Genomic DNA, 12,657 nt, shown 5'->3' with positions numbered 1-12,657 from the left:
AGACTGCCAGCACTTAGCACCTTGGCGGTCTTATCACTGCGAGTCTGGTGGTTGAATGTACTGACTGCCAGACTCATAGGGAGGCCCGTAATGTTTAATTCAATCTTGATTGGCAACATAGTGCTTGAATTAGGAAAAAAATGAGTAATAAAATTCTATGTTGTTCCAAACCAGGGGCCCAAAATATTTATTGCCTGGGACCTCCAAAATCCTTACAGTGACACAGTTGAGTGAAGAATGTAGGTCGTCCAGAAGATTACTGCATGGCACCCTCTAACCTGATATCTTCCCAAACAAAAAACATGTATTTTTCAAAGCATCCTTTGTCTCTTTAAAGGGACCTGGTTGGTTTAAAACAAAAATGTTTCCTATTTAGGAATAGTAACTTAGGAACAGAGGTCTGCCTTCCCTTGGTGTCTTTTGAGCTCTGATATCCTCCATTCCTGCATTTGCAGATAATCACAGGGGAGCGTGTGGGGGGTCACAAATTGCAAACTACTTAATAAATATTCATCTGGAGGGTAATTTTGCGATTACCCTTGTGAATGGAAAATCAGTGCTGTGACCTATTAGTACATAGGCTGCATCTCGAATTACACTATTATCTGCAAACCAGTTAGTGTACAAATTGTGCATCCTTTGCACAGGGAGTTTTGCACATCAGGCCTGAAGACACAGCAGAATTGTCTTTTTTTAAAAGGCCGAACTACAGGAGATGCCAGAGGTCTCATCGCATGACCCTACTGATTCACCACATACATGATCTACCTAGACCAATTCTGGACCTAGCCCTTTTAGCAGGGTCATCCAAACTTTTTGCCTCCTTCCTCCTATTCTTTCTGGCCTCTTGTTGTTGGCTCTAGGCCTCTGAGCACATTTATCACTGCTGATCAGTGCTAAAGTGCAAGTTCTCTCCCTTCTAAAGTTGGTGTCATTGGCTTACCCCGAATTGGCACACTTAATTTACCAGTGAGTCACTTGTACAGTGGTATTCCTATACCCAGGGCCTGTAAATTAAATGCTACTAGTGAGCCTGCAGCATTGCTTGCACCACCCACAGAAGTAGCCTTTCAAACTTGTCTCAAGCCTGCTAGCGCAAGGCCTGCGTGCACAGTATATTGCCACAGGGACCTGCCAATTAAATTTACTTGCCAAGCCTAGAACTCTCCTTTCACTACATGTAAGGTAGGCCCTAGCTAGCCCTATGGGCAGAGTGCTATGTATGTAGTTGTGGGGACTGTCCTGGTAGTGACAAACAACCTATTTGGTTTCTCACTGTTGTGAGTGCTGCCCTACTCATAGGATTGCATTGGAAATGCCCTTCTTTATGTCTAGTGGGTATTGTCTGATTTATGAGGGGTAGCGTAGGAATGTTTGGTATGGTTGTAATGGTAGTGAGAAATGCTGCTACTGGTGTAGGTAAATTTTTTATTACCATTATAAAACTACCACTTCTAGAAAGTGAGCATTTCTCTGTGCTTCTGACTCTGGTGTTTTGCAGCTTGACTCCAATCCACGTTTGAGGCAGAGTGACAGCTGGGCTTTGTGCATACTTTTTAGACAGCCTGTACACACGGACGGTGGAAGTGTCACAGAGGTGCATCTGCATATTGAATGGTCTTCCTGGGCTGAAAGAAGGGTGGTTGAGCACACCTGTGTTTGTGAAGGCTGGCCCTGGCCTCACACAAAGGGCTCGTTTACCCCCAGCTGATGTCTGGAGCCCGTGCTGGAGGAGAGAGGGGACACTCCTAGAACCAGTTGTAACTGGTTGGAACCTCTTCTCCTCTTCTTTGTGTGTGCAAAACTGAGTATAAATACATGGAATTGACCCCATGATAAACACACAAAGAGACACTCTGGAACAAAGGGATTTTGGACACAGAAAGCTGCTGGAGGGAATCACCAGGAACAGCATTGGACTGCTGCTGTTGTGCTGACCTGTGACCTGCCAGGCCACTAGGAGGAGCTGCCACTAACTGCAACCCCTTGTGCTGGCCTGTGTTCTTGGGCCCTACCGCCCTGTGCTCCAACTGCTGTCTTGTTTCAGGAACGTGGTCCACAGCTCCAGTAAAGGGTTCAGAGGCTCTGGTTTGCTTCTTGGGGTCTTGGACTATAGCTCCCCCAATGCATCTCTTCAACTTATGGAGTTGTTACAAACATCTCCAAACTTCTGGTTCATCTTCCAGAAGTCCTTTTTGGGTCTTTGAAGTGTCCACAACTTGATCCAAGGTTCCAGAAGCTCTGAGTTGCTGTTTGGGAGCTGGGACTACAATTCCCAGAATGCACCTGGTCAGAATCCTCAAATGGCCACTGGCCACCCGTCAGCTGGGTTCTTCTTGCAGGACTTGAAGCAGGGGTCTCTGGGCAGCTCCTTTGTACCTGTACCCTTCTTGAAGCAGTAGAAGACAGGCAAAGTCCTTTTAGTGGTGAAGCCCAAGTGTGCAGCTGGTGCAGTCCTTCAGAGTGCAATGTCCAGATGCAGGTCAGGGGTTCAGCAGGGCAGTCCTTCTTCTTCTTTATCTTGTTCCTTGTAGGTATCTAAGGTGTGGGTGCAGCTCTGCGATATTTATCATTGCTCCTAGGTGCAAACCAAGGGGGCCTTGGTTGTCTAATCACAGGCAGGCTCCTTCCCCGTTTCATGACCACTTCCTGGGAAGTGTGCCAAAAATCAATCTCAGGGAGCAAAAATCCAACATGGCCGAAATTGATTTTTGGAGGTTAGATCTGGCAACGCACTGGTGTGGTCAAAAACCCTAAACACACCCCTCTCCTGCCCTCTCCTAATCTAATCAAGAGGGCATCTAATTGTCTAGGGTTGCAGGAAGTGAGGGAGGTCCTGAGCTGCTCCAAATATCCTTCCCTGCTTTTGAAGACCAGTTTGGCTGCTCTTCCTCCATCCTCTCTTACCATCTGCTGCAGCAGATATCCTCCCCCATGACCATTCCTTTGTGTCTAGCCCAGGCCACTTCACACCTCATCAAGGCAACCTGGCCAGGCTGCCAGAGGCTGGCCAATCAGAGAAGGGCACTGCAGAGCTGAAGTTGACAACCTTCAGGTAGAGTTTAAAACTCTTTACCCGAACTGGTTATATTAAATCCAGCAATAATAAGTTGTGGAATTTATTATAACAATTATTTTGATACCAAACTCATGGTACCTGGAACTTATGGGGACTTTGTTATTTTAACTAAAGGCTTCACATTTTAACCTATGGAGGCCAATCACTACAGTGAGAGAAAACAAATGTGGCTATTTTACCTCACCAGGGCTTATAAAACCATTTTTATAAGGTCCCTGCTTATAGTTACAAGGCACCCAACCATAGGGGCACATAGGGCACATCTTAGGGGTGACTTATATGTAACAAAAAAGTAGTTTGAGGCTTTGCTAGTACTTTTAATTCCAAAGTCGAATTTGCATATAACTTTAATGTAAAAGTAGCCAGCAAGGCAGGCCTGCCTTTAAAATGGCTGTGGGCACCTCAGCAGTGCATCTGTGGATGCACTACCTATGCTGGCGTCCCTAAACCTACATGTCCTACCATATGCTGGGAACTTACAGGTAGGTTGACAAAGCCAATTGTAACTAGCCTAAATTGCACACTCATTTTACACAGAGCACAGGCTCTGGGACTGGTTAGCAGTACCCAGGGCACTATCAGAGTCAGGAAAATACCAGCAAAAAGTGAAATATGGGGGCAGAAAATTTAGGGGCCTCTGAAATCAGCCCTGTTTTCTCACACAAGTCCCCCCCAGCCGACATGCCCTAGAGATTCAGCCTGTCCCTGGGAGAGTCTTCCTGGGTTATATGACGGAACACCGAATTTTAAACTACTACTAACCTTAACAACGAGGTCGGAACACCGACCTCGTCTTTACTACTAATGATTTTACCACGAATGCCTTAACAACGATATTTTGTAAAGGCATTCCTGATAAAATCATTAGCAATAGGCACCATTCACCCTACATCCCTCACCCCACCCCCCCAACCCCACCCCAAAACCTAAAACCCTCTGACCCCCCACCAGCTCCCCAAAACCAAAAACGCCCCACCCCCCCCAAAACCTAAAACCCCCTGACCCCTCACCCACTCCCCAAAACCAAAAACGCCCCACCCCCCCAACCCCACCCTAAAACCTAAAACCCCCTGACCCCCCACCCCCTCCCCAAAACCTAAAACCCCCCACTTACCTGAGTCGTCACCTTGTCATCTGCGTCGTCCTCCTCAGCCGACTCCCTTGTTTGTACCTTAACCATGCATGTTCGTTGTTCAGGACATGCGTGGTTAAGGCACAAAATAACGAAGTCGTGGTTAAAGAAAGCATTGTTCCGCTTTCGTTAACCAGGACTTCGTTATAAAAAAATTGGCGTAAAGGATGTTTACCGTCTTCCTGGCTTGTCAGGCGAGGAAGACAGTGAGTGAACATGGCTGTCCCTTTGCAGGGCCTACTCTGCCTTACATCCTCCTGTCATGGTCACTTCCTCTGGGTAGTGAACCCGTCCCAACAGTAAAAGGACCCACTTTAAACTGTAACTTCGCTCTAAGGGTGGATCTTCCTCCTTTCTCCCTGAAAACTTGGGTAGTGAAGTGCTCACCTCCCCTATCCCTAACTTTGCCAGGGCAACACCTAGCTTACCCAAAGAGGTCACCCACATTAGAGCAGCCCCACCATGACCAACAGGGTCAGAGGGCTTACTTTGCTTTTGGCCCTGAGGTATTCCTCCCAGGCCAAGTGCAGTGCTGCCATGAAGGCCAGAACCCAGCATAGACTACTGACAGCTGTCAGTACCCAGAACCTCACCCGAAGCTCTCAACTGACAGGTGGGTGAGCTGCTTTAGGGGCAACTGTGGGGTCCTGGCACCCCTCTTGCTGTTTAGAGTAGGGTTCTACCACATCCTGTAGCAGACACCCTCTTTCCACTCTCCAATCTGTCAGTGCAGGAACAACTACTCAGGAGTTCCTTGGGGTCAGGTGAGGCCTCACCAGTGCCAATTCTGGGCTTCCCCCTACTTGGGCAGAAGGTCTTTGGCTCCCTGGAACTCTCTTTAAGAGTGGCCCACCATTCTTTATCTTATTCCCTTTTCTTGGGGACCCCTGTCTCCTAACTGTAGTGACTGACTTCTCAGGACTTTGGGTAAAGGGGGCACCCAGGGCGACAGCCCCATCTGGGATCAGGCTCAGCTCTGGGAGGTCATTGCCTAGAATACAATATAGGGGGAGATCAGCACTGACCACCACCCTAAACCAATCAAGGATACCCTCTCTCTCTAGGGGCACTATGGCTACCAGTTTGGTGGAGACCACACCCTTGGCTATCATGACTTTCCTGGTCTCTCCTGCGACAAAGATGTCTGGGGTCACCAACGAGTCATTCACTATAGTGTGATTGGCACAGGTGTCTCTTAGGCCAGTGGTAAGGATCCCATTCACCTGAATGGGATGAAAGTGCCTACTTCCACCCTCAGGGATCACAAGCTTACCATCTGGTCCTGGTTCCCAACCCAATGCTGTGAGGACCTCCTCTATGGCTACACTGGACAGCCCAGTGCTAATCACCCTCTTGGGACAGGCTGGATCTCACCTGAAAGGACCTGTCTGCTTATAGTCAAAGAAAGCCTTACTGTCAGAGAGCCTTTTTAACCCTGGGTTTCCCTGCCTCTGCTTGTCAGAGTGGGAGTGGGAATACGATTTACTTCCCTCCCTCTTAGGGTCTGGGTTACAGAGGGTGTCTCTGTGGTGAGCTTACCGCTTTCCTCCTGAGGGTTTTGGGGACATGACTCACCTTTCTTGGAGTCTCCCCCCTGGGACTTTACAAGCACCCTGGTTCTCAACCAATCATCAGCTGCCTCCCCTAGCTCTCTCGGGTTGCTCATCTTAGAGTCATCTAGATGCCGGTGTAACCTCTCTTGGATACAATTGGTCAAAATGTACTCTCATGATCAAATTGAATAACCCCTCATAAGTATTTACTTTGTTACTGTTAGACTTGGCATCCTTGGCGTGGTCTTCCCTAACTCTGTGCCTCTACTTCTCATGTTGCTTCTGTGTGCTGGACTCTGTTTTTGCTGTTTTGTTTGCTCTGGACACTTTACCACTTCTGATCAGTGCTAAAGTGTGAATGTGTTCTGTATAAATTATATGTGTACATCATCCATGATTGGCAGATTTGATCCCTAGTAAAGTGTACTAGAAGTGCCCAGGGCCAGTGAATCAAATGCTACTAGTGGGCCAGCAGCACTGGTTGTGCCACCCACATTAGAAGCCCTGTAAACATGGCTCAGATCAGCCACTGCAGTGTCTGTGTGTGCAGTTGTAAACTTCCAATATGGCCTGGTATAGCTGAGGCCTCTTACCACCAACTGCCACTCACTTCCCTCCACTCCAGGCCATATTTATAACTCAGCCACATTTCTTTTGGGTTAGAGATTGTTCACCCCTTGACGCATTTTATTGTACACAACACATTAATTGATCACAATCATTAAAGTTATACACAGTAACCACAATCATATATTCAAAATGTTTCCAGGGTTTCTGATGGATGCCTAGGCTTAACAGAGTACGCTCATACATCCAAATTCTTAACACTGGCTGAACAGTTTGTTCCTGCGTACCCCAATCATGACTGTTTTTGGCTAATACCCCTTGTCTCTGCCCCTCCTCATGCTATGAATCCCAGGGGAAGGGTCTTCATAAGGGGATTCGTATCCCTTCCTAAACTGTACCACCGTAGAGGGTGCCCGCCTGCCTGCCAGGATAATTACCTTGGGCGCCCCCCGCCACCCTCAGGCTCCACCACCCAAGGGCCAGTGCTCGCTTCAGGCCTTATGTGCATGCGTGGGTGGTTGGCCCTAAGGGCCAGATGCCAGCGACTGCTCGCAACCCACCGCGCTTCTGGATTTCATCCTCACTTCATAGCCAGCATCCCTTGGAAGGTCAAATTAGCTTGCCATCCTGTTCCCGTGAGAAAAGGTACCCATTTGTATTCTCAGTCATGATCTCACCCCGCCCATCCTTTAGATGTTAAATATGACAATCCACACCGACCACTTTCACAGCGAATCAAGACACCTGTGAGAGAGAAAGTGTTAACAAAACAGAATACAGCAAACAGCACGATAGGAGCTCCCTTCTGGAAACAATCACACTGCAAATACAGCATAGACTGTTGCCATGAAATGGGGGAGGCATGTGCGTATTTCCCTTTTGGGGTCACTGGGGACCTAGTCTGGTTGGCGAGCATGAGCAAGAGATGTGCCCGTCAACCGCGACAGTGTTTTCTAGGCAAGTTTGGGACGTCATCATTGTGTGCGACAACGGAAGCACAAACAGTGAATCCCGGGCCGCAGCAGCCCGAGCAGCCAGTTGGCTGTGCCATTATACTGGGGCAGGTGCTGGGGCGCCTGTAGCTCCTCGACCCCCACCCCTTCTTTCAGCCCGGTGTCGTCGCCATAAACAGGCCCCCCTGATTGGGGTGGCCCCGTGCATATGGCCGAGTATCGCAGAGGCCTCTTCCCACCAACTACCACTAACCTCCCTACCCCAAGGCCAGATTTATAACTCAGCCACATTTCTTTTGGGTTAGAGGTCGTGAACCCACACATCAGAGAACCCAGCAGCTCCTGCATGCATCAAAACCTTAAGACCATCAACCAGTTGTCATGGACGTCTACAAAGAGTACAGAGAAAACAAAGTGTAAAGTATATGAAAATCATAGCATATGCAATCTCACATGTCGCTTGCAGCAATCCGACGACCACCTGCCAATTCTCCTTACCGTCACTCTAGAAAACCCCATTACCACTGCCGCTGCCCCATCCTAAAGAAGTGAGTGCCAAACTCAGTGGCCTTAAAACCTGCTGCTGAAAGGGAGCGTCTGAGTACCTGTCAGAAGTGGTACCTGGTGAGTGGTGACCCGTCAACCTGCACCAAAACTGTAGCTGTGGGCCCTGGATAGCGTTGAGCTAAGGAGACCTCCAAGTTAGGACAACATATACTGCCCTGGGCTCTACGCATTAGGATGTGTCCCCCCTCCCCTCTTGGCCTGTCTTTGAGTGAGGGACGTTGATCACCATATACTCAGATCCTTCCGGCCAATGAATATCCGTCAACTGCAGCCCTCCTGTGCTGTCCCTCTTATTCCTAGCCACAAGTTTGCGCAATCTGAAGGCTCCATAAAAAGCCAGGGTAAAGGCTGACCTAAATAAGATGACATCCCAAAGAGAGACACAAATGCAAGCTAATACGACTAGCAAGGCCTGCAACTTTGCTGCATCTATCTGAGGCCTAGAGTATGGCTTAGTGCCCTGAATCTTCTGCCAGCCCTTAAGGGCTCTTCGCACCATGAATGATTTTGCTCCATCGGACACCCCCCACAGTTGTGCAAAGAAAGAAACAGCTACAGTGTGACACCTGGCACATGCAGCAGACTTCCCTTGTCCCCTCAAGAACCCCAAAAATGCCAAGATTGAAGATGGCTCAAAACAAGAAGACGATTCCACCCCACCAAGGAAATTAATATAGGTCGCAAATGCTCCCTGATAAGCGTTCTTTGTTCCGGGTGCTAATCTGGCTGTCACAAGGTCTGGAATTCCTTGGTACCTCTCTGCCACTGATGCTTTGCGAAGGGCGTTGGGAGCTCCCGGGAGGTGGAACCAGAAAACCTGCACCTTAAAATTGGACAGAGCATCAGAAGAATTATTGAAAACACCAGGTACGTGTTTAGCTCTGAAAGTCACATTCAACCTCAAACACAGTAACACTATCTCCTTCAGTAGCTTTAGGAGCGTCTTACACCTGGCTGCCTGCTGGTTAATGCACTCCAAAACCGACATGTTATTCGACCAGAAGATCACAGACTGGTTCCGAAATCCTTATGGCCAGATTGACAGTGCCACTAAAATTGGAAATAGCTCCAGGAAACCGATATTAGCCACTAAACCCTCCTGGCCCCATTGCGAGGGCCATCGCTGAGCACACCAGGCCATGCCAAATATAGCCCCAGAACCTTCACTCCCTGCCGCATCTGTAAAAAGGCCCAGCTCCTCGCTTGTTCTAGGTGGACTCGGCCACACTACCATCTCATTAAAATCTCTTTGAAGGTCTCCCAAATTCTCACATCCTGCTTGACTTCATTGGAAAGCTTTGTGTGGTGGTGTTTGACCCTCAGTCGGACATGGCCTGAGCAAGAGACTGAGAAAATGGGCAGCTCCATGGGGATGCTTCACAGCACAAAGTTGAGCTGGCCCACCAAACATTGTAGCTGATGCAGCGTTAAACTTCAGCACCCTCAAACATGACTGCAACATTTGCGAGAAAGTAACAACCTTCTCCCAAGGTAGTCCAGACACTACTGCCACTGTATCTAACTCTATCCCCAAGAATTCCAGGGTAGAACAGGGCCCCACCATCTTGCACTCTGCTAACAGCACTCCCAATTCCATCATGAAATTTCTAAAGGCCTCCAATGCCCCAGCACACTGTTAGACCCAGAGGGAGCAAGAATTAGGAAATCATCCAAGTAATGCAGAACCCATGGGTGTAGTGTCTTGCGCCTAAAGACCCACTCCAAGAAAGTACATTTCCCAAAGTAAGTACGACACAGAACAGCCCATAGGCATACACTTTAATAGATAATACTTCCCTTACCACTGAAATCCCAATAGATGGAAATTGTCGGGATGGACCGGCAACAATCAAAATGTGGATTCAAGGTCAGACAGTGCCCCATCAATAGCCTCATTCACCGATTGGCCCTTTGGTGCAGACAAGTTGTGTATCAATCTGAACTCACCAGGCTCTTTCATTGGGACCACCACTAATGGGGAACAGGCAAAACCCTACATGGGAACTCCCTCAAAAGACCCAGCTATGCGCCCAAATTCCAGCACCTTTTGAATTTTTGCTCCTGCCACCCCAGGGTTGGACCTTAGAGACAGCTGATTTTTGCAATGGGGAGAGCCCATATAGCCTTGCGCTGGTATCCTGAAACCGTCCTTAAAACCCTGATACAGAACCTGGGCGGCTGCCTGATTGGGGTGAGAATTAAGCCAAGGGACCATAGCCAATAGATTAATGGGGGATTAAGCCTTAATGAAAAAAGAAACACTTTGCCCTTTGCCTACTGAATCATCATTCTTGTTTCTTACCACCCTTATCCTGTGATTTCTTGAAACACTTGAATTCGGGATGGGAAGCCTGGCCACAGAAAGAACAGCAGTGCTTGAAACAGCAGGTCCCAGGGAACCATGAGCAAGTGCACTGGTTGAAATCCCAGCAGGCCCCTCTCTTGGCCCCAACCCCGACTGCGGTGCTCGAGATTATGCCCGGCATCCCACGAAAGGGCTGGTGTCCAGGTCCCTGAGTGCGATTCGTATATCGATGTACCTGATCCCACCTTAACAAAGGTTTATTGGCCTTTATTCTCCTGAATTCCCTATCATAGTTTTTCCATGTCGTACCTCCATATTCATCATGCACCCCCACAATCCTGTTCTGGTAACAGGCTAACTGGGTGCCTAAATCACTGAAGTGTTCAGCTAAAATGGCCTGATAAATGGAGAAAGCTTTTGCCTAGTTGGACAGAGATTCCTTCACTTTCTTCCTCTGAGGCCCATGGCCACACTCCCTCGAGTGCGCACACTCTTTACACCGCTTCACCTTCTCCTTATCTGGTTTGTCGACCAGAAAGTCAAATATATATCGAAGTAAGCCCCCTTCCAAATCTTCTCCCTCACTTCCTCTGGTACATGCAGCCTGTTCGTGCTCAGAGTGAAAATCCCCCAGATCAGTAAGAGGAGAAGAGTGACCAGTAACTGATGTTGCAGCGCCCCTGGCCAGAGAAGACGTTGCCATAGGGGTGAGCACTGCTGGCATATTACCCAACTGTTTAGGATGTCCCTTCCACATAGGTAACCTGTTGTGAAGAGAACTATGTAGCAGGAGTCCACTGACCCCCCGCCGGACGAGCTAAGGACGAGCCACTGGCTCTCAGCGCCGCTTCACTACTACATGGCCCGGTCCTTTCTCCTGGGACCTATGGCTACCTTTCAAAGTATCTAGCTGTGAAAGCAAATGTTGAGCCCACTTCCTAACGTCATCATTGCTAGCATCTGCCAGCAGTCCCCCTACCAAAGTGGTAGGCAGTATACCCACTTCGGACAGCCATGGCAATACTGGAGCCAAATGTCCCACCAGATCCAGTTGACCGGCCTCTCCATGATTAGAAACACCGGCACCCCTAACAGGGACATTACCCACAGGTCCTACCCCTATGATGCAATGGGTCATGGTCTGAGCAGCCACCTGTCCCATAAAATCACCCATGGGCCGTACCGTACTCACAACAGGGGGATGCTCCGACTGCAGACTGAATTAAAGGTTGATCCACACGGTCAACTGCTTGCTCAGGGGTGGCTTCCACTCACCCCTCCCAATCCACCTTTTCCTTTCTCTGCCCGCATACCCTGTTCGTAGCCGGGGGGAAAGCCAACCTAGGAGGTTCCACCGCTCACCGCGGCCTGTCCACCTGATCACATGCAACCTCCCCTGGCAAATCTGGCTGGGCCTTCAAGGATGCTATTGCCTGATCCATAGCATCCATCCTAAGCATCAGGGCCTCCAAGAGCTCCTCCATGCGTGAGCGCTTTACGTCCCTCTGCCACTTTGCTGCCATGCCTCAGAAACAATTAGTGGCAACTACTCACCAGCACCTGCCTAATCTGGCCAAACAATCACAAGGGTTATAGTAAATATAATGCACCAAATGCAGCACAGAGGTAACCTGACAGCCCACTACATCTACAAAAATTTGGAAAAGTAGCGGTTAGGAAAAGTAGCACCCTTAAAAAACACAAACCAAGGAACTGCAAGCAGCACCCCCAATACAATAGTACAACTACCACTACCAGTGGCCGCTACCAGCGAATTTCCAACCCCCCACAAAAACTGTATCTACAAAAACATACTGTCTTAAAACTCCCCCAGAGCCAAATGCCAAAGCCTACAACACAAAAGGCCCAAAATAAATAAAAATGGACTTTAAAAGGGCCCACCAGCCTGTCCTACAGAGGAAAAATGACCCCCAGAATGTCCCCACAAATATGGCCAAAGGCCCTCACCCAGCAGCACCAGAAGCCCCACAGGAGCCGCCACCGAGGTAAACTCAGGTCAGGTAAGCTAAGCTTGAACCCGTATAGCTCCCTGTGAGGTGTGCTGGCCTGCCCATGACATCCTTCTGACTCACGTCATCCTCGTTGCTGCCACACCTGTTGTAGAGGGGGAAAAGAAAATTAAATAGAGAAATCCCTTTTTGGGGTCACTGGGGACTTGTCCGGTTGGTGAGCGTGAGAAAGAGATGCACCAGACGACCCAACCCGTCTTTTCTAGGCATGTCCCCATGACATCATGATCGAGCATGACACTGGAAGCACAAAGAGTGCATCAGGGGCCGCAGCAGCCCGAGCAGCCAATTGGCTGTGCTGTTACACTGGGGCTGGGGCTGGGGCTGGTGCGCCTGTAGCTCCTCGACCCCTGCTCCCCCCTTTCGGCCAGGTGTCATCATCATAAGCGGGCCCCCCTGATTGGGGTGGCCCCATGCATTCGACTTAGCAAGTGTACATACTTGCCAGGCCTAAACATTTCCTTTTTATAT

Source organism: Pleurodeles waltl, chromosome 5 (assembly GCF_031143425.1).
Source record: "Pleurodeles waltl isolate 20211129_DDA chromosome 5, aPleWal1.hap1.20221129, whole genome shotgun sequence".
Lineage (NCBI taxonomy): Eukaryota > Metazoa > Chordata > Amphibia > Caudata > Salamandridae > Pleurodeles > Pleurodeles waltl.
Note: the sequence above shows the minus strand (reverse complement) of the source record.